Below are 23,102 nucleotides of genomic sequence, written 5' to 3'. Positions count from 1 at the left end.
TAAGTAGATGATTAATGAGAGCTGAATCCTAATGATCCAATCACCTCTTGAAGGTTCTTCCTCTCAGTACTACCACATTGAAAATTAAATTTCAACAGCGTTTTGGAGGGGACAAATATTCTAACCATAGCATTCTGCCCCTGGTCCCACAAAATTCACAACTTTCTCACATACAAATATATTTATCCCATCCCCATTTAAGTTTAAGCTCCAAATCTTAACTCATTTCAGCAGCAACTCAAAAATCCAGCATCCAAAATCTCAGCTATGAGCCTGTGAAATCAACACAAATGATCTGCTTACAAGCAGAGGGCACACATTTCCTTTCCAAAAGTGAGAAATAGGCAAGAATAAAGGTGTCACGGGGTAACAGGCACCAAGGAAGTTCAAAACTGAAGAGAGCAGGCATTGGGTCTTAAGAGTCTAGACTCTTTGACTCTACATCTAGAACTTGCTATATGCTGATGTGGAGTTGGAGACTAAGACCTTGGACAACTCTACCTCTATGGCTTGGCTGGGCTCAGCTCTTCCTTCCAGGTGAGCGTTGCACACTGGCAGCTCTGTCATTCTGTGGTCTTGATGGTGGTCCTATTCTCACGGCACCAGTAGGCATTTGCCTAGTGGGAACTCTGCAGCAATACCAACTTCACATTTCTGCTTAACATGGCTCTAGTGGGGGCTTTCTGCTGTGCCTCCACCCCTGTAACAAACCTCTCTCTGGATCTCCATCAGTGACATCCTTTGAAATATGGGTGGAGGCTGCCAAACTTCCACAACTCTTCCTTTCTGCAAGACCGCAGAATGGGTACCATGTGGATGCTGCCAAGGTTTACAACTTGTACCTTTGGAGCAGGGAGTTGACTCATACCTTGGGCTGATTGAGCCACAGCTGTGGTGGCCAAGGAGCCCTATGCTGGAATGCAGAAAGCAGAGACCTCAAGGGGCCCTGGGTAACAGCCCATGAAAGCCATGAAAGGCATTCTGGGTCTGTTCCCTGAAACTACTCTGCCCTCTGGGCCTCTGATGGGAGTAGCCTCAAAGATCTCTGAAATGTCTTTGAGGTCTTTCATTTTCTTGATGATCCCTTCTTTTTGTACTAATCTCTTTAGCAAAAGGTTGCCGGGTCACACCTTCGGTTTCCTATCTTGAACATGCTTTTTTACTTTTTACACAACCAGACTGAGAGTTTTCCAAATCTTTCTGCTATGCTTCCTTTTTGGTTATAAATTCTTTTTTAAAATTATTCCCTTTTCCCCTAATCTCAGTGTAAGGGGCCAAAAGCAACCATGCAGCTCCTACTATAATTTACTTAAAAATTTCTTCTGTAACACGTTAGTTCATCACTCTTAAGTTCAGCCTTCCACAAAGCCCTTGAGTGTGAACAGTTCAGGCAACTTTTTTTTTTTTTTTTTTTTTGCCTATTTGTAACAAAAATGGTCTTTCCAATACCTTGCACCTCAATTTCATCAAAACCTTGTCAAAATGTCCTTTACCGTTCACATTTCTGTCAGCATTCTGGTCATGACTACTTAACCGAACTCCAAGGAGTTCCAAGCTTCCCCTAGAGTTTTTGTCCTCTAAGTCCTCACAAGAATCTAGGTTTTTTAAAGTCTTGTCCCCCAATTCTTCCAGCCTCTGCCTATTACCCAGTTCCAAAGCTGTTTCCATATTTTCAAGCATTCATTATCAGCAACACCCCACTCCAGGTACAAATTTTTTTATTTTAGTCTGTTTTCTCTTGTTTATAAGGGAATACCTGAAACTGGGTAATTTATAAAGAAAAGCGATTTATTTCTTATAGTTATGGAGACTGAGAAGTCCAAGGCCAAAGGATTGTATGTAGTAAGAACTTTTTTTCTCATGAGGACTGTCTACAGAGTCCAAACACAATGTAGAGTATCACATGCGAAGGGGCTTAGTGTGCTAACATGCTAATTCAGATCTCTCTTCCTCTCTTTATAAAGCCATCAGTTACCCTCCCATGATAACCCATTAATCTATTAATCTGTGAGTGGATTAGTCCATGATTGAAGGCCAAGCCCTCATGATCCAATCACCTCATAAAGTTCCCACCTCTCAATATTGCCCACACTGGTGATTAAATTTCAGCATGAGTCTTGGAGGGGACAGATATTCAAATTGTAGCAGTGGTAAACCACTGTGAATCTAACCAAACAGCAGACCCATCTGCAGCTGCTTTTTTAGTGTTCCTGTATCTTTGCTGGAACAGATCAATGCAGGCTTATGCTCTTGTGCAGCTATTGATATGACAGATGCCTTTTTCAATATCCATCAAAAAAGAGAATAAAAAGCAGTTTGCATTCGCCACAAATATACATTCATAGTCTCATCACACAGCTATGATAACTCTCATTTCCTCTGACACAATATAGTCCAAAGTGACTTTGTCTTGAAATTTTATAAAACATTATAGCTGTCCACTATATTGATGATATCATAATAATCAGAAATAATAAGCAGATAGTACTTTGGATACCCTAGTAAAATAAAAACGTACCACCGGGTGGAATATAAATCTTATAAAGACTAAGGGATCTGCCACATTGGTAATCATTATAGAGACTCGGTGATCTCAATTGTGCTACTCAATGTGTGTGTGATCCATGGACTGGAAGCATTGGCAACACTTTGGAGATCATTAGGAATGAAAACTCTCAGACTTCCTTCCAGTTCTATTGAACTAAAGTCTTTGGAGGACATGCTGAAGAATCTGAGTTTGGCAAGCTCCTCAGATGATTTCTTTGCCTGCTAAGGTTTGTGAAGCACGACTCTAGGATCATGCTGGAATAGTCCCCTCCAAAGGAAATAGTTATTGCACCTATCACTTCCTACCACCGAGCAGCACAGCATTTGATGGCACAGTTTTTTATGCTGGAGACAACATACACTATACTTAGGAGCACTGCACAGACTCATTCATCAGGTGACTCAGAGGGTTACCTGTTTTAACTGGGGCCAAGAGAAAGAAAGGTTCAGACTGTGTTACATTCAGCCTTGCCACATGGGCACTATCATGGAGCAGATCTTATGATGTTGAAAGTATCCATGGTAGATAAGGTGCCATGTGGAATGCCTGACAAGCTCTGATAGGAGACCTGACAAGCTCTGATAGGAGACTTGCAGTGCAGAGCCTGAGGGTTCTGGAGTAAGGTCGTGATATCTACAGCAGAGAACTATTTACATTTCAAAACAAAAAAACATTCCTGACCTGCTTTGGGGACCAAGCAGAGACGGAACACCTGTTCATGTGACATTAAATGACTATTAAACTGTAGCTGTAGCTGCTCATTATAACCTGGGTATTGTCAGACCTATCTGTCATAAATTCATTATTGTATTAGTTTTTTTACTGTGCCGTAACAAATTACCACAAATTTCATGGATTAAAGCAACACCAATTTAGTATCTTACAGTTAAACAGGTTAAAAGTCTGATGTGGGTTTCATTGCTCTAAAACCAAGAGTTAGGAAGGTTGCATTTCTTCTGGAGGCCCTAGGGAAGACTTTTTTTTTCCTAACCTTTTCCAGTTTCTAGAAGCATTTCTATTCTCTAGCTCATGGACACTGTCCTCTGTCTTCAAAGTCAATCGTGTTGCAACTCTGACCATTCTTCCTTAATCACAGCTCCCTCTGACCTCCTCTTCTGTCTCCCTCTTCCACTTATAGAAACCTTTATGATTATGTGGGGCCTACCCAGATAATCCAGGATAATCTCTTTACTTTACAGTCAGCTGATCAGCAACAATAACTCCCTCTGCAATTTTTCTTCCCCTTTCCCATGGATCCTAACATATCCTAACATATCCACAGGTTCTGGAGATTAGGATGTACACATCTTTGGGGGCCCATTATTCTGTTTACCACAAGTGAACATGAGAGTGATTTGTGATGGAAATGGAATATTTGGAATGGTTCTCAAGAAGGTCCAGGAAGTATAAATTACATAAGCAGGTAGCCCAGATTCCCAAGTCACCACCTCTTTTGTGTTGCTGTATATCTTAATTCATTTGGTTTGTTATAACAGAATACCATAGACTGGGTGGTTCATAAACAATAAACATTTATTTCTCACAGGTCTGGTGGCTGGAAAGTCCAGGATCAAGGTGCCAGCAGATGTGGTGTCTGGTGAAGGTCCCCTTCCTGCTTTATAGACAGCACCTTCTTGCTGTTTCTTCACATGGAAGAGGAAGCAAGAAAGCTCTCTGGGACCTCTTTTGTAAGGGCACTAATCCTATTTATGAGGGCTCTGCCATCGTGACCTAATCACCTCCCAAAGACCCCACTTCCAGATACCATCACAATGGGGATTAAGTTTCAACATATGAATCTGAGGGAGGGTAGGGCATAAACATTCAATCTGTAGCAATATATTTCCATCAGCTCACAAGTGCAGCTTTATGGTGAGGTCCCTATAACCAGCTGTCAGAAGAGGAAACAAACCCAGGCTTGGTTCATCAAGGGACTGGCTGAACATGTTGGTATAGGCAGAAAAGAGAATGCTGCCACACTATAATCCAACAGAGGGGTGGCTCCAGAATAATGTGATGAGGAAAAACCTCTCAGGTAGAGCTTAGAGCATTGTACCAAGTCATCAACTTTATGTGGAAGGAGAAGTGGCTGATCTGGGATATAAAGATTCCTCGGTGGTAGAAAATGCCTTAGCTGATTCTCAGGGGCTACAGGGGGTTGGGGGTTGGGGCAAGACTTGAAAAATATATACAAGGAGTAAGGGAGAGGGAAGGGGCATATGGATGGTCACATGGGAGTGGACACAAAGCATGTTAGTCCTTATGTCTCCTGTCACTGACAACTAAAAAGCACCTGCCACCAACAAGGCACTGAAGCACCAAGTGAATAGGATGACGTGTGGATTTCAGCCAGCCTTGATCCTCCATCACCCAGTGCCTACAAAATAAGCCCATCAGACATAAAGAAGGGTACTCATGGACCCCACAGCATGGACTTCTGGTCACCGAGGCTGAACTAGCTACCACTGCTGCTGAGTATTCTGGCCTGAGAGCAGCAGAGCCCAGCACTGAGCCTGGGTTTTCAGACCAACTAGTGGTAGATGTCAAGCTGATTAATCAGATCATTCTTTCCTGAAGAGGGCAATGGTTCATTTTGATTAGGATTGCTACATATTGTGGGTATAGATTTACCTTTCTGTCCACAATGCTTCTGCAAGCACCACTATCCACTGGCTCCTAGAATGTCTGATTTTCCAACATGGTATTCTGAATAACAAAACCTAGGGCCCAGGAACCCACCTTTGAGCAAAGGAGTTGTGACAATGGGCTCTACCGGTTTTGTCATATACAGATTCATCCACAAGTGACTGATCTAGTAGAATATTGGGATGACCTCTTAAAGTTAAGATAAGTCACCAGTTTATGAATAATACACCCAAAATGCTTCAAGAGGTAATATACACTTGGGTCCAGAATTCAAGAGGTGAAAGAAGGATTAGATTTCTCAACACTACTGCAGGAACCAAGCTAGATGAATTGTACTTCCTGTCCGCATAATTTTAGGCTCTTCTAGGCTACAGATATCGGCTGCTAGTGTGGAGGGGATAGTTACACCGGGAGACACAGTAAGTGTTCCACTGAACTTAGAGCTGTGGCTGATATCTGTCTCTTTGGGGCTCTTCAAGTCAGATTATCAAGCAATCAAAGGGTTTCCTGTATTGGCAGGGATAATTGATCACAATTATTAGGAGGAGCTAGAGAGCAGGAGGAATTTTTGGGGACCCGAATGATTCACTGGGGTACCTCTGGGTGCTTTTATGCCTGCTGATGGTCATGAACTGGGCAATTGTAACAACCAGGAAAGCTTTTCAAGGGTCCAGTAAATCGGGATCTCAGACCCGTCAGGAATGAGGTGCTGGCTGAGGCTGAAGACGCTACCTCTTATCCAGAATAAAAAATAGAGGAAGGAGATGCTGGATCAGGACCAATCACAGCAGCAGAGGGTATAGTCTGTTCCACCAATCCTTTCATTGTAAGTCCTTTTTAAAAATTGTGATAATAACTTCCCTGATGAAGCAGTGCCAAGGCAGAATGAATATGGGATCTGAGCGGTGTCAGGAGTGAACTCTAGCAGAGGCTCTGCTTTCTGCTCAGGTCCTCTTGGCACTGACCTTTCCAACAGTGTCCTACAGCAAGCACTGGTAACTCTCCACCTATGGGCTCTCTCTTAATCTACTTAGGCCACAGAGGTGTATGTGAGTTTCCACTTCCAGGAGCAGCCCTCAGCCAATGACAGATGAGTGCTGGATACATACCCTTGCTTTCATGTTCTTGCATGGGATAATTCTGAGGCTTGATTCATACCACCTCTCAGATGTCTCTAATGGGGCTGGGTCTTGGAGATGCCCACGGAGACATCCTGCTCATTAGTGTGCCCTGTATCACTTTCTCCAACTGCTGTCTCACATCCTTCCCTACCAGTGCTTCCAGGGACCACTTGCCAAATAAGCCATGGGTATTCAAGGCCTTGTCACAAGATCTGATTCTGGGAAAATCTAGCCTAAGATTCACACCTCTTAAGCACTGCCTTGGGGGAGGCTTGATTACTAAAAGTAATATTCATCTCAAAATTACTTAATATTTAAAATATATATACATATTCATTCAACGTCCGAGTAGTGCAGAATTATTTTCTCTCATAGTGTATCAGACAGAGAGTAGATTGTACACGTGTTTTATGTTTCAGCTAATAAGTGCTGAAGGGAGATACTGACTTTTCTCAGGTTGAATGTTGCTCCACTTGATCTCGCTTTCTGCCACTGTTTCATGTTACAGTAAATAGCTTTGACCCACAGTGGCTCACAAAAGACACAAAAGAAAGTATGCTGCAAAAGTGCAGGAAAAGCAGCATAGTATAGGTTTTATGCACATGTCAATGTGGCTCCAGGTTCCTTGAAGGAAATCAAGGAGGAATCAGAGTGGTATGAAATTCAGCAAGAAATTAGAGGCTGGTAGTCATGCTTTGACATTATGAAGGTATTATCTACATAGGTGTGGAATATATGAACCTACAGCCAGAGCCATGTCTTGACTTCGGGGAATGTAAAGGGAAAAGAGAAGACTTTGCAACAGACTATTAGGAGCACATTTCATAAGAGTCTGTGCTATAGTAATCCCCCCAAATGAGCCTCCATTCCAAGAAATAGACCCCCTGTGTTCAGTGGAATAAGTATGTGTGTGTGTGTGTGTTTGTGTGTGTGTGTAAGTATCCACTCATACAGAGAGTGTTCTATATCTGCATGTGCTGACATGGAATGAGGTATAACATAAGTGTTCATATGTCTATATGTTTATTAAAAGCAAATTTTGTCTAAAAATAATCTTTTTACACAAAAAATAGTGTTCAGTGGAATATGCTGGTTCCAAGCTCTCAGTAATAAACATAAGAGAACTATTAGGTTGTGCATTCAACCTCCTTTGTAATTCTGCCACCCTTACAACAAAGTGTTGGGCCTAATCTTCAGCACAGGTTGCTTATAGGAGATGAGGGTCTCTTTGAATGCTACCGTGGATACTTTCGGACATTCTCACCATGCCCTGAATTCATCACTGGTTGACCTGCACCTGTTATTTTATTGTATGTCAGTAAACAACATCCAGCTCTATAACCTTTAAAAGTATGGCTGTGCCTGTATCTTTCACGTATTAGATGTACTGCATAAGCATGTGCACCCTCTTCTGCCCATCATTCAATCCAAATAAGCCACAGGGGAGAATCTTAGTAAATGTGATTCCACAGTGTGATAACCCCTCCACTTAATGCCAGAAATAGAAACAGGTTCCTTGTTGTCATCTGGGTGGGGAGGGGTCCAATTTCAGAAACCCACCCTAAGAGTCTACTTCGTAGTATCACTTCTTTTTATGAACTGTCATGGGCTGAGTTGCCCCCAGATCTTGAGCTGAGAGTCACACTTATTTGCAAGGAGGAAACCACTGGCATATACCCAACCAGTGAGTGCCTAGGTGGAATGGGTGGGCAATAGTATGCATCTACTATAATTTCCTTAACTATCCACCATTGGTCTTTACTTTATTTCCCACTTTTCACTTTTGTAAAAAATCCTGCAAAACTTAACTGTATATGCATATCTTGGCACACTTTGTGCACATTCTTCACTGTGTTTTTTTTTTAATTTGAGATGTGATTGCTATACAGAAAAAAAAACCTAACAAACATGATTAAATGAATTTAGGCATAGGGCTACACCTGTGATACCATCACTACAGTCATGGTAATGAACAAGTCAAAAAGTTGCCCAAAGTTTTATTGTTCCCTTTTATATATGTGTGTGTGTGTATGTGTGTGTGTGTGTGTGTGTGTGTGTGTGTGTATTAGGAACGAACACAAAGTCTACCTTAACAAATTTTGAATTGTACAATGTCATATTGTTAACCATAGGCACTGTGTTGTGCAGCAGATGTCTAGAACTTATTCATCTTGTATAACTGAAACTTTTTACCCATTGAACAACTCCCCATTTTCCCCTCCTCCAAGCCCCTGGCAACCACCATTCTATTTTCTGCTCCTCTAACTTTGACTATTTTAGATACCTTATATAAGTGGAATATTTTACAGAATAGATTCTTAAAAGTGGAAGGTTAGCTTGAAGGACTACACATAATTTTAGATCTGGCAGTATGGTCAAATCAACCTCCAAAATTATATATTTTTACACTTCTTGTGTATGAGGATTCTTGTATCATCACCAATGCTGGGCATAAGTTTGGCTCACAGGGTGGACATTTGGTTATAAGTCTGTGGTTCAGGAGAGAAAGCTGGGCTGGAGGCAGAGATCTAATAGCTGTCAGAATATAGATGTCAATTAAAGTCATAGAAGCACCTGAGCTCACTCAGGAAAAAAATATGTAAATTGAGAAGTCAACCGTGCAGAGAATGAAATAAAGAACTCTTAGGGACATTAACATTTAAGGTATGGATGCAGGTGAGGAGAAAATAGAATGAGGAATGTCAGAGAGGCAGTCAAGGAGAATGCTGTGTCCAAGAAGCCAAGGGAAGAAGGTGTATTAAGGAGGAGAATGTAATGAAATGCTGGTGAGCATGCAGAACCCAATGGATTTAGCCACAAGGAGAGCAATGGCAACCTTGGTGAAATCAGTGTTGGTGGAGTGGTAGAGAAGGAGAGGATACCACTGTGGAATGAGTGTAAAGGAAGGGAGTAAAGGTGGTGAGGACCAAGAGCTTTCTATGATGTTTGTGAGCCAAGTGGAGGAGAAAGTCAGGAGAAATAGGGGAGGATGTTGAGTCAACGAAAGGCTTTTTTGGGAGTTATGTATGGAAAGGAGTTTCCAGAAATAGTATAATCTGCATGTCACTCTTCAAATACAAAATAAGGGCATATATCGTGTAATGTTTAAATTACAATGACTCCTGCACCACACCACCTCACTCCTGTTTCCACACAGAGATCAGGAAATCCAGCCCTTCTTCTAGAGTTCCCCCCGTCTTAGTCCTTTTGGACTCGTAGACTGGGTGACTTATAAACAACAGAAATTTATTTCTCACAGTTCTGGAGACTGGGAAGTCCAAGATGAAGGTTGCGGCAGATCTTGTCTGATGAGGACCCACTTTCTAGTTCATGGATGGCCTACTCTGTGTCCACACATGATGGAAAGGGCAAAGGACATGTCTTGGCTTTTTTGATAAGGGCACTAATCCCTTTCATGAGGACACCACCTTCATGACCTAATCATCTCCCTAAGACCCCACTTTCAAATACCATTACCTTGGGGTTAGGATTTTCACATGTGAATTTTGGGTGAACACAAACATCCAGACCATCACACCTCCCTAGGCCTTCTTATAGACAGCCAGGGATTTTTCCATGGGTCCTTTTTCCTCCACAGAAATTCTCATGCATCCCTTTGTAATCAATGCTGTTACTGAAACCATGAGTGTGGGATGCAAGTCTTCATTCACGCAAGCTGTCGGTATGGCAATAGTGTCTGTTCTGCAAAGGATTCCTCAACCCACAGAGATTCCTCATATCAGGAGAATCCTTCCTTTCCCCGTGATCTGTCCTCTGACCACTGCTCCAGGCCAAAGTTAGGCTCACAAAATCAAACTCCTCCAGACCTGATATTTCCATACATTTATTCAACAAATGTTGAGTGCCTACTATGTGCACAACTGTTTCCTTGAGTTTGTGTACAGTGTGAAGGTCACTTAGGTCAGGAGAGGTTCTAGCATCAGGCCACCTGTACAGCAGGTCTTTGAATCATGTCATTTCATTTAATTTTGTTTTGTTATAATAAAAACAATTGATTCCCAGCCAGGGCCACTGCCTGTGTGACATCTGATGTTCCTCCCATGTTTTCGTGGGTTTTCTGTGGATAATCTGGCTTCTTCCCACATCCCAGAGATGGGCACATTGGGTGAATTGGTGTGTCCTCATTGCCCCAGTGTGAAGATGTGTGTGTAAGTGTGTGTGTGCCCTGTGATGGGATGGTGCCCTGTGATGGGATGGTGCCCTGTGATGGGATGGTGTCCTGTGCAGGAATCAGTTCCCCACCTTGTACCCTGGGCTGACTGGACAGGCTCTGGCCACCTGAGATCCTGAGCTGGAATAACTGGGTGAGTAATCACCTTATTTGTTTTTATCAATCTTTCTTAAGTATATGTGTAGCTCACATTTGTTTCTATGTTTAAATTTCAAGGGTTTGATCTTTATTGAGAAGTTTGGTGATGTTTGATGACCAGAAATATGCCATAGGAATTTTTGTTTGTATGAATCAGTCTATGGTAAAATTGGTTTCATTATACATTGTTTCACTTCAAGCCACAGTTTCCAAGAACTTGTCAATGGTGTTAAGCGAGCACTTACTGAATCCAGGTATCGATATTCCCAGAATGTGCAGTCTGGGTCACCAGCCCTGACTTTTAGCACACCTGATCATGCACTCAGGGGCCTTTTGCTGTCTGTGGATGCTTTCATGCCACGAGGGCAAAGTAGAGTAGTCATTTCTAACCCAGACTGTTCATATTAGTCTGTTTGTATGCTGCTAATAAAGACATGCCTGAGACCGGGTACTTTATAAAGGAAAGAGGTTTAATGGACTCACAGTTCCACATGGCTGGGGAGGCCTCACAATCATGGCAGACGGCAAAGGAGAAGCAAAGTCATGTCTTACATGATGGCAGGCAAAAGAAGTTGTGCAGGGGAGCTCCCATTTATAAAACCACCAGATCTTGTGAGACTTATTTACTACCACGGAAACAGTATTACTATTCAAGGTGAAATTTGGGTGGGGACACAGCCAAAGCAACTCACCGTCTGACATGTTTCCACAACTTTGAACCTCCATGAGAAGGCTTTGGGGTTGATGCTCATCGCTTCTCTCCTAGAAAAGACCTTTTGCTTCAAGAACAAAACGTACCCAACCTAAAGCCAGATCTCAGGTCCTAATTCAGTCAAAGTGCACGTGTACACTGATCCCTCATCTACCCTGTGTAGCACAGGTGGATATAAGTTTGATTTTTGTGCAACTAAACCTCATTTTGATGGTTTTAGCAAAGCAAGGACATCATCTGAGTAAGAAGTTGTCTTTCCTGCACCTGTTTGGAAGGTCCATTCCCACATTATGCCCGGTCGTTGTGATGGGTCCAGTATGTTCATCAGGGAAGGTGAGTGTTGACTTCCTTTTAAATGGCAGGATGTACAGGGCCCTGCCTGAGCAGCACTCATGTGTCTACTTCCCTCAGCTGATGATTGTCCTGGAGGGCCCTCCCCCTCCCTACCTCTGGAGTCCCCTTCACCTCCCTCTTTCCTCCCTCCTGGGAGCCCCTCCTCTTCCCTCCTTCCTGACATCCCTCCCCCTCCCTCCTGGATATTTTCTGTCTGTATGCTAAGGAAGCATCTGACCCTAATATTTTCAGGGGGCTCTTCTTGCAGCTGAGTCTCCACTTCTGATTTTCTAGCATCTACTACCCTATCCAGCCAATCTTTACCTTCATCATCACCAGAGTCGCTGTAGGCCTGATTTTAAACTTTAGGGAAACAATTTTTTTCTTCATTCTAACAGCAAATAAGAAGTATGTGGTATGTCTTTTCCTAAAACATTACCAATTTCCCCTAAAGAAGTTACCTTCTGCAATTGAGTGATGTGTCTTCTAATCACGGGAGTCCTTTGAAGTGGCCAAGGAGTAAACTTCTAGTGGCACAGTCACTGAGTAGCCTATCCTGACCCCTCCACCACTACTTTCCCTCCTCCAGGAAGCCTTCCTCAGTGTCCTTCTCTTCTGGGCTTTCAGGATCCCTTGTGCATACCTGTATGAGTAGATTAATCAAATTGTATTATTAGTATTTATGACCTTTACCGTCCTTACTTTCAATGTTTTTTAAGAATAGAAGCTTTCCAGGCCGGGCGCAGTGGCTCAAGTCTGTAATCCCAGCACTTTGGGAGGCCAAGACGGGTGGATCACGAGGTCAGGAGATCGAGACCATCCTGGCTAACACCGTGAAACCCCGTCTCTACTAAAAAATACAAAAAACTAGCTGGGCGAGGTGGCGGGTGCCTATAGTCCCAGCTACTCGGGAGGCTGAGGCAGGAGAATGGCGTAAACCCGGGAGGCAGAGCTTGCAGTGAGCTGAGATCCGGCCACTGCACTCCAGCCTGGGCGATAGAGCGAGACTCCGTCTCAAAAAAAAAAAAAAAAAAAAAAAAAAAAGAATAGAAGCTTTCCTATAAGAATACTTTATAGCCTTGAGGCCTAGAATTTGCCTGCATAGATAAATGGATGTGACGAATGAATGGATGGATGGAGGAGGAATTTTGCAGAGAAATGAGAAGCCTCAGTGCTCTGTGAGTACTTCCACCTGCCCATGTCCATGGACTATCCAGATGTGGGGCTAAGCCAGGGTAATACACATGCCATCATATTTTTAAACATCTTTATCACACATATATTACTTTGTAATTCCAAATCGTACAAAGGATGTACAATGAATAGTGTACCTCTCTTCCATCCCTGTCTCCAAGTTCCCTCATTTTCCTCCTGAGGTGGAACCACCATTAACTCCTTTCTATAAATCATCTCTGAGCTGATCTATGCATGTAGCAGCATGTGTTAATTCCATAATCTTCTGCTCCCCTGCAGGATCCTGCCTCAGATCCTTGTGATTCTTAACACAGCCTTTGGCTAACTGAAGTGTCCCAAGAGTGAGGAGGAACGGGGCAGTGCATGTCAGGAAACTGAGGGTCTGGAATAGTACTATGCCAGAAAATAGAAGGCAAAATCACCTGCATCCTAGATCAGGCAAAAACAAAGTCTGCATAAACTGCTCTGTAACATGGAGCTTGATATGGACATACTAAACTTCCTACCTGCACTCCACCTGCACTACTCACTCCTTTTAGATTACCAACCTTTGCTTTTCCTAGTGGTGACTATAATCATATAGATCCAGCTTTGAGGTGAACCAGTCAGACTCTGTGGCTCTTCCCTTTACAACAAAAGCCCTGTGTTCACTCCAAGACCTCCCCTGGGCAGTCCCAAGGAGACCCGCACCCACCCCAATCTCCCCCACCAATTCTGTCACCAGACAGACGCCTTGATTTGTCTAAGCTCCAGTACGATTTGCAAAAACTGTGATTTTGTAGGAGTTGAGGCTGTGAAGCAGCCATTGTTTACTGGATTAGAGCCTTGGCATTCCTAATCACACCCAGCCTTGGGCTTCAGGAGCATGAAGAAACCCTATTTACTAGCATTCAGTGGGCCTCTGGGTGTTACTTCAGATGCAGAATAATTAGCAATATGCCCAAGAAGCAACAAAGCCTTGAATGGTATTTAGTGACAATTATTCAGCCTAAACCATTGCTTACTATTATAGGGGCTTATTAGCACCAAATTGTTTCGATAGGAAGTGGCATCAGCAATAAAAATAATGGCTGCAGCTTGCTGTGCAATCCCAGAGTCAGCAGAAAGGGGCTGGAATGTGTGCATGTCTCTTTTACATCCCCCAGGAATTCGGGAGACCTACTGAGATGTGTTGGCAGTGACAGGAACTGACTCAGGTGGCTCTGGGTAGAGAGCAGGCAGGCTGCTTCGTGCCAAATCACTTGCTCCTTCCACTTAGGGTTTATTTATGCATGGAGTAGAGGGTGCGGGGAGCAGGCTGCTCTGCGCACCTTTCCTCAGCTCCCCTCTGGGGCCAGCTGTAGGACACCAAGGGACATACTGGTATCCTCTGCTCTATCTGTCTTTATATCTACACCTCTGAAAACTAGAACTCGAGAGCTGGAAGGGGCTTTAGAGCAAAAGACTGCATTTTACAGACCAAAATAATCAGTGCTCAGAGATACTATTTAATTTATATAAGGTCACATATCAGGGCTGAGACAAGTATCTGGATGGACTAGGTATATCCTTTTTCTATACGCTTCACACATCCTGGATTGCATTTTATAATGTCTTTTACTAAGATAGACAATGCATAGTCAAGTCCACAAGTCAGCACTTCAGGCTGAAAATGACAAATGATTTGAATGCTTGTGATGGAATTTCGGTGAACACAGAACAAGTAACTTGTAGTTTACACATTACTCAATGAACTGGGCTCAGATCCAATGACTTCCATCTTCTCCAATCTGCATTTAATCTTCCATGTTTGAGCTGTTAGGTGAGTTTTAATTTTCATGCCTAATCCAAGATTTGTGTTTCTTTCAGGGCATGGGAATTACTGGGGAAACCAGGCTCCTCTCTTACCTTTGTAACTTACAAGACTCATCTTGGGAGTAATGACAAAGGACTAGAGTTTACAATAAAAGATTTGAGATTACATAAATAAAAACATTTAATAAGAAATCAAAAGTAATAGGTATAAGTATAACTCTTAATATTTTTGTTCTAAAGAATCAATGCAAAGATAAAAAGGGAAGTCATGACACTGAATATTTTGGTATTTTGGTAATAAGTGCTATGTGAGCCAATGTTTTAGTCTGCTTGGGTTGCTATAACCAGTACCATAGACTGTGTGGCTTAAACAACAGAAGTTTACTTCTCACAGTTCTGGAAGCTGAATGTTCGACATCAGAGTGACAGCATGGTTGGGGTTCTGGTGAGGGCTCTCTTTCAGGTTTACAGACGGCTACCTTCTTTTTATTTTATTTTTTTCTTTTTTTGATGGAGTCTTGCACTGTTGCCAGGCTGGAGTGCAGTGGCACAATCTTGGCTCAGCTCACTGCAACCTCCACCTCCCAGGTTCAAGTGATTCTCCTGCCTCAGCCTCCCAAGTAGCTGGGATTACAGGTGTGTGCCACTGTGCCTGGCTAATTCTTGTATTTTTAGTAGAGACAGGGTTTTGCCATGTCAGCCAGGACGGTCTTGATCTCTTGACCTTGAGATCTACCCTCCTCAGTCTCCCAAAGTGCTGGGCTTACAGGTGTGAGCCACCACACCTGGCCGATGGCCACCTTCTTGCTGTGTCCTCACACGGTCTTTCCTTGGTTCATACATCAGGAGGGACTCCTGCTCTCATGGCCTCATCTTCAAATGCCATCACATTGGTGGTTAGGGCTTCAACATATGTATATTGGAGAGAGATAGCATTTAGTCCATAGCAGTCAGCATTACTAAATAAAATAACACTTTAAAAGGCTAAATGTAAGCTTTTGTTAAATTTTTAAAAATTTGGTATAGGATATCTTCTTTTGAGAAATGTCTGTTCATATCCTTTCCCCACTTTTTGATGGGGTTGTTTGTTTTTTTCTCGTATATTTGTTTGAGTTCTTTGTAGATTCTGGATATTAGCCCTTTGTCAGATGAGTACATGAAAAAATGCTCATCATCACTCGCCATCAGAGAAATGCAAATCAAAACCACAATGAGATACCATCTCACACCAGTTAGAATGGCAATCATTAAGAAGTCAGGAAACAACAGGTGTTGGAGAGGATGTGGAGAAATAGGAACACTTTTACACTGTTGGTGGGATTGTAAACTAGTTCAACCATTATGGAAAACAGTATGGCAATTCCTCAAGGATCTAGAACTAGATGTACCATATGACCCAGCCATCCCACTACTGGGTATATACCCAAAGGATTATAAATTATTCTACTACAAAGACACATGTACATGTATGTTTATTGCGGCACTATTCACAATAGCAAAGACTTGGAATCAACCCAAATGTCCATCTGTGACAGACTGGATTAAGAAAATGTGGCACATATACACCATGGAATACTATGCAGCCATAAAAAAGGATGAGTTTGCGTCCTTTGTAGGGACATGGATGCAGCTGGAAACCATCATTCTTAGCAAACTATCACAAGAACAGAAAACCAAACACCGCATGTTCTCACTCATAGGTGGGAACTGAACAATGAGATCACTTGGACTCGGGAAGGGGAACATCACGCACTGGGGCCTATCATGGGGAGGGGGGAGTGGGGAGGAGGGAGGGATTGCATTGGGGAGTTATACATGATATAAATGATGAATTGATGGGTGCTGACGAGTTGATGGGTGCAGCACACCAACATGGCATAAGTATACATATGTAACAAACCTGCACGTTATGCACATGTACCCTAGAACTTAAAGTATAATAAAAAAAATTAAAAAAAAGAAAAAAAAAATTTGGTATAGGAAATGATAGGCCACTTCAACCTTTCTAGGTTGGTTTATATCTGAAACAAATAACTCCCTCCCCTCATGGGGCCTTTGCTGGAATCATCTTTTGTGGGGAAGATCAGGCCCCCAAACGTTAGTTACCCAGTGTTGATTGAAGAGTGATGGGGTTCATAAATTTGGAAAGAAGAGCTTTATTTCTGATAAAGTGTTGCTGCCTGCAGGGTGGCCGGGTGTGGTGGCTTATGCCTATAATCCCAGCACTTTGGGAGGCCAAGGTTGGCGGATCACTTGAGGTCAGAAGTTTGAGACCAGCCTGGCCAACACAGTGAAACCCCACCTCTACTAAAAATACAAAAATTAACTGGGTATGGTGGTGCACGCCTGTAGTCACAGCCACTAAAAATACAAAAAATTAGCTGGGCGTGGTGGTGGGCACCTGTAATCCCACCCACTTGGGAGCCTGAGGCAGGAGAATCACTTGAACCCGAGAGGTGGAAGTTGCTGTGAGCCGAGATCACACCACTGCACTCCACCCTGGGTGAAGAGTGAGACTACGTCTCAAAAAAAAAAAAAAATGACTGTATTTCAAAATCTAATAAAAATAACACAAGGAAAGATCAAGCTTACTTATGATGATCAACGCAGAAAATCTTCACCAAAATATTATAAAAAATTAGCGAAATATCGAATAAATGGCATACCATTATCGAGTCACTTTCAAATGACTTTTAGCATCTATTAGGTTCAGATAGTGTTTCTAATCAAGTAGGTTTTTTCCCCAAGTGAGTGTAAAGATGTTGTTATGGGCTGAACTTTGTCTCCAAAAAGGTGTTCTCGTGCCTATAGAGTCTATGGAAATAGAGTCTATGCAATATTAAGTTAAGATGAGGTCATAAGAGTGGACCCTGATCTAATATGACTGGTGTCCTTATGAAAAGGGAAATTTAGACACAGATACAGACATGCACACAGGGAGAACATCACATAATGATAAAGATAGAGATCAACAAGCCAAGAAATACCAAAGACTTCCAGCAAGCCACCAGAAGTTAGGCTGCAGGCATGGAATAGATTCTCCCTCACTGCCCTCAGGACAGTGCTAGCATCTTGGTCTTAGATTTTTAGGCTTTAGAACTGTGAGACAGCAAATTTTTGTTGTGTAAGGCATTCAGTTTATAGTACTTTGTTATGATAGTCCCAGGAAACTAATACAGGTGGTTAAGAGAGAAGCATTACATGATCCTAATAGATGCTAAAAGTCATTTGAAAACACTAGATCTTACTTCTTAATAAAGCAAGAAAAACAAACCTTTACGAAAACTGCATAATAAATTATATAGCACAAATTAAAAGTTAGCACTTTGCTTGCTGGGGAAATACTAGAATTTAGGAGCAAAAGACAAAACTCCTAGTGCAAATACTATTTAGTACTCTTCTGTACTTCCTTTAGTACTGACCAATGCAATTAGATAGGAGAATTAAATCAGAGGAAGCAGAGTTTTCCTATTTGCAGTTATAATTGTATATTATGTAAAAGCAAAAGAGCCAACTGACAAACTGTAATTATATAAAATTGGAACAGTTCAGTATGCTAGCTGGTTAATTTATAAGAAATAGAGGACTCTTCTCTAAAGAACTGGAATATGATGCCTGGGAGTAGTGAGGGCAGGTAGAGCAGATGGCAGTGTATGGAGGGAATGAATGGGGTTGATTTTGGCAATTTTGGCAATTGGGCTCACCCAAGATGTTCCTACCACCAGTCTCTCCCATTACATAATCTTAGTCAGCCTTCCTATCCATGGCATAGACCCAGTAGAAAAATCAACCAAGATAAATAACAGCATTAGACAAGTTCAAAAAATCAACTGGATCCCTCATCTAGCAAACATATGATAGAAAATTGACATTAAAGGAAAACCTAAGATGAACAAATAGAATAATAGGTGTCAAAAATTAAAGAACTTAAAAACAACAATGAAGAGGAAGAAGAAGAGGAAGAAGAAGAAGAAGAAGAAGAAGAAGAAGAAGAAGAAGAAGAAGAAGAAGAAGAAGAAGAAGAAGAAGAAGAAGAGAGGAGGAGGAGGAGGAGGAGGAGGAGGAGGAGGAGGAGGAGGAGGGAACTCTAATTAGTAACTGCATAGCAGTTTGGGAAGATAATTGTAACCATAAAACAGCAAGAAGATGTTATATATTAAACAGTGGAAGTAAAAAAATAAGAAAGCTCTTTGAAAGTAAGCATGTGATGGCTAAAATTAAAAATTCGATAAAGAGATGAAAGAAATTATTGAGGATATCTCATAGATCACAGAACAAGAAACCAAAGATGCAGAAATGCAAGTAAAAGGATAAGGAGCATGAGAAATCAACTTAAAAGTCACAACTGCAAAGTAGAATCCTAGAAAGAGGTTATAAAGAAAATGGAGGGGAGCAAAAAGACAGTAACAAAGAGGAAAAAACCTTCCATGGCTGAAAAGAGATGTGCTTAAAGATTCTAAAGGGCCTTCCCAATGCAGACTGGGATTTAAGAAAAAAACGTTCCATACTGAGACAACTCATGTAACGTTCCAGAAATATCCACACCAATGCACATCATATGAAATTCCAGAAAATCAAGGGGAAAGAGATAATCCTCAAAGACTTAAAAAAAAAAAAAAAAAAGGAATTATACACAAAGCAGCTAAAATTAGCCAGGCAACAAACTTCTCATAGCAACACTAAATGCTGGAAGGCAAAGTTTTGGGAAAAATGATTTTGAACCTAAATTCTATGATCGATTATATTATCAACAAACCGAGATGGGGAGGGAAAAGACTTTATGATTTGCAAGAACTTAAAATTTGCCTCCCATGATCCCTGTCTAGGGAAGCTGAGTATAGTTGGCCTTCAAGATTCATGGGCATTGGTTTTGGGGCCCCCCTCCAAGGCCAAAATTTGAGGGTGCACAAGTCCCTGATATAAAATGTCCCAGCATTTGCATATAACCTATGCACATCCTCCCATATACTTTAAATCATCTCCAGATTACTTCGAATACCTAATACAATTCAGTGATAGGTAAACAGTTGTTGTACTAGATTATTTAGGGAATAATGACAAGAAAAAAGTCTGTACATGTTCCGTACAGATGCAATGTCTTTTTCCCTATATTTTGGATCCATCGTTGGTTGCATCTTCAGATGTAGAATCCTTGGATATGGAGAGTCACTATGTACTCCAGGAAAACATGAGTGGATGTCAGTAAAGAGGGTCTTTGAACTGATTGATTCAGGTTCATTAAGATCATCTAAGATGATCTCTCTTACTTAAAGCCAACTGACTGGGGGCTTTAATCATATCTACAAAATACCTTCACAGCAACACCTAGATTGGTGTTTGACTGAATAGCTGGGAATTCTAGGTGAGCCAAGGTGATACATAAAACTGACCATTACAGTTTGTAAATAGGGAATTATAATCCTAAACCATTTTTTTGGCTGTACAATGTAAATGACTTGTGCAATCATAATGTTACACATGTGTTTGGCTGTTTCTTCAGCTTTCAAAATCAGCTTTTACACAAAAGGCTGTTCATATATTTTTCATGGTATAATGTAAATGTCATCAACATTGTTAATGATACGGATACAGATACAAAAGAACATCAGGATGCTTGGAGAAGGTTGGTTATTGTAGGAATAGCTAAGGGAAAAAACTGCAGATAACCTAAACATTCAATAGTTCGGAAATGGTTAAATAAATTTTGGAACATCCATATAATGGAATACCATGCTATGCATAGGTTAAGAATATGACGTAGCTCTGTATTCTGATAGGGTAATTTCAAATTATAGTACTAAGTGAAAGAGCACAGTACAGATCAGCGTGTTGAGTGTGCAAATATATGTGTGTATATATAATATTTATAGTATATATATAAGAATACACATGCATACACATATATATGCATGCATGTGTGTGTATATATGTATATGTGTGTATGTATATATGTGTGTGTATATATATGTATATGTGTATATGTATGTGTGTATGTATATAAATTCTTAAGAAAGATGCCAAGGAAAGGAAACTTTAACTTTTAGTTTGATACTTTTGTAGAAAGAAACCAGAGGTAGAGGAAGAAAAAGAAACTTTTATTTTTCATTTTGGTACCATTTGGATTTTTTTTATTAATGTTCATGTAATACATTTAATATTATTTTAAGGCTAACAGTATTATCTGGCTGAAGAGATGGGGAGCCAGTTAAATTATCTTCGTATTTCCCAGGTAAAAAAAAAACACATAACAAATTTTATGTGAAAATGTTTTCTGAACACCTTATATATACTAGGCAGTTGGACAAACCTGGTCATGCAAACATGCATAAGACTCCTTCTGCCCTGGAGCTCCAACCCATGGGGAGATACATGCATTCAAACAGAATATTAGAAAACATTGTGATGCAATAATAGAAATAAGCACAGGGTGACATGGGAGCACCAAAGTACAGACTGTGCCAAACACTAGTTATGCATTTCAAAAATGGGAAGCATTCTTGCCATGGGTGGTTGGATGAGAGGTAGGAGCGTGTGGTCTGGAGAGGGAGGGGTCAAGTCAGGTGACTGGATTCTGAACTTTGCTTTCTCATTTATAAAAAAAGTGACTAAACACTTATCTCATGGGTTGCATACAGATTAAATAAAATCATGTCTATAAAAAGCCTGGCACATAGTGACATTCAAATTTGAGTGCTTTTTCCCTTCCTCTGACTCAAACCAGAAGCCTGGAAATTGCGCTAGGTAGATGTTTCCTTTTTTTAAAGTTAAAAACAACAAGATACCCCAGCGATGAGATAAATGACTTACCCAACATGACTGGCTAATTAGAGGTAGAGCTGACACAAAAGCATGGATGACCTGACACCTTAGTTGATTTTCCTTGCACAGTACCTACAAGGATAGTGACATTTAATCATGCTCCATTTTCTATTTCTTGTGACAAGGAGCAGTAAGAGGTGGTATGAAAGGCAGATGGATCACGAAACCCCAAAGCACTGGCTACATTGTGCCTCTTGATGAAATGCCAGGCTCCAGGTCTGCAAGGAACAGTCCACCACGAGGGACCAAGAACCCTAGGGATTTATCTACCTCTTCTTCCTCCCCACCCTCCTCCTCATCAACCAATCCATGATGAGCAGAGGCTTGTATTCTATTCTGAAGGAGCTATTTATGAATGTGTGTTATCAATACAACAACATGTTCATAACACCCAGTATGATCCAGTTGTGTGTGTTCTAAGGAGTTAAAAGTTTATGGGGGAAGAGGGATGCATTTGAGAAACAAGGAGGAAGTCTTCAGATGTTCAGTTTATAAGAGATGAAGGTGAAAAGTCCATTTCTCCATTCTTTATTTTTTAAATTATTACTTTTTAGTGATAGAGTTTCACTCGGTCACCCAAACCGGAGTGCAGTGGCAAGATCAGAGCTCATCGCAGCTTCAAGGGGTCCTCCAGCCTCAGCCTCCTGAGTAGCTGAAACTACAAGCATGCATCACCATGCCCAGCTAATTAATTAATTAATTAATATCTTTTTTCCATCTCTCCATTCCGTAGTACTTGTCCACACCAAGTAGGAGAGGTAAGAGCTTCAACAGTGAAAGATATCTTAATAGCTCTTAAATTCTCAAGGAATTCTAAGGGCAGGAGCTAATAAAATAATTAACACTGCACTTCTGAAGGGCAGCCACAGAGGAACTGCACCTAGGAGCCAGCTGGGTATCTGCACAAGCTAAGTTGACAAAAAGGACTCTTCAAACACTTCTTGCTAATCAGCTCAATTACAGATTATTCCGTAGAGAGGAGTTCCAAATGAATGCTAGTTAAATGTTGTGCTTTGCTATTGCTCTGTGTAAAAAGCTAGGGTTAAATTTTTGCTGTGCCCATTATTAAACAAAAAGACTGTCCTTTTCATTAAAAAGGAAGCGAAGACTGTGGGCTGTTTCTGCTCTCTACAATTCTCTCAGCCAGAAGAACACTTAGCACCTGGACTGCGCTGCCCCAGACCTTCATCTGCTTGGGGATTAATCCAGAGAGCTTTGATTTAAAGAACTAAAGACAGCAGAAATATCCCCACAGTCTTCACTCATTTTTTAATATACAGGACCGTCTTTATCTTTAATAATGGGCACAACTAAAATTTAACTCTAGCTTTTTATAGAAAGCAATAAACAGGGTATCAATTATACAGGTACATTAACAAATCAAAGAAGAGTTGAGCATTTTGCCTCTTAACTTACTTCTTCTCAGAGTCCCTTGGTCCAGGAGGTCTCTGATCCTTAGGATCCAGATTATTACTGAATCAGGCAGTGTCATGTCCTTTGTGATTCATGTTCCTTCTATTATAGACACTATTTGATATAAACAGAGGGTTGGCTTCTGAAAGTACTTCAGGAGAATGGTGTTATATGCACAATAGGATAAAAATA

The 23,102-nt window shown here is 41.3% G+C and overlaps 1 long non-coding RNA gene across 1 annotated transcript in view; it reads right to left on the bottom strand.

The window, feature by feature from the left end:
• Positions 1-11,288: 11,288 nt before the first annotated feature.
• Positions 11,289-23,102, bottom strand: part of LOC115894968 — a 34,361-nt gene continuing 22,547 nt past the window's right edge. Inside the window, exons 3-4 of the long non-coding RNA XR_004055187.1 lie at positions 12,152-12,333; positions 11,289-11,407 (exon numbers count right to left, since the gene is read on the bottom strand). This is a non-coding gene — a long non-coding RNA (uncharacterized LOC115894968). The remainder of the gene's footprint in view (positions 11,408-12,151; positions 12,334-23,102) is intronic.

Source organism: Rhinopithecus roxellana, chromosome 19 (assembly GCF_007565055.1).
Source record: "Rhinopithecus roxellana isolate Shanxi Qingling chromosome 19, ASM756505v1, whole genome shotgun sequence".
Taxonomy (NCBI): domain Eukaryota; kingdom Metazoa; phylum Chordata; class Mammalia; order Primates; family Cercopithecidae; genus Rhinopithecus; species Rhinopithecus roxellana.
Note: the sequence above shows the minus strand (reverse complement) of the source record. Positions and strands in the feature narration are given on the sequence as shown.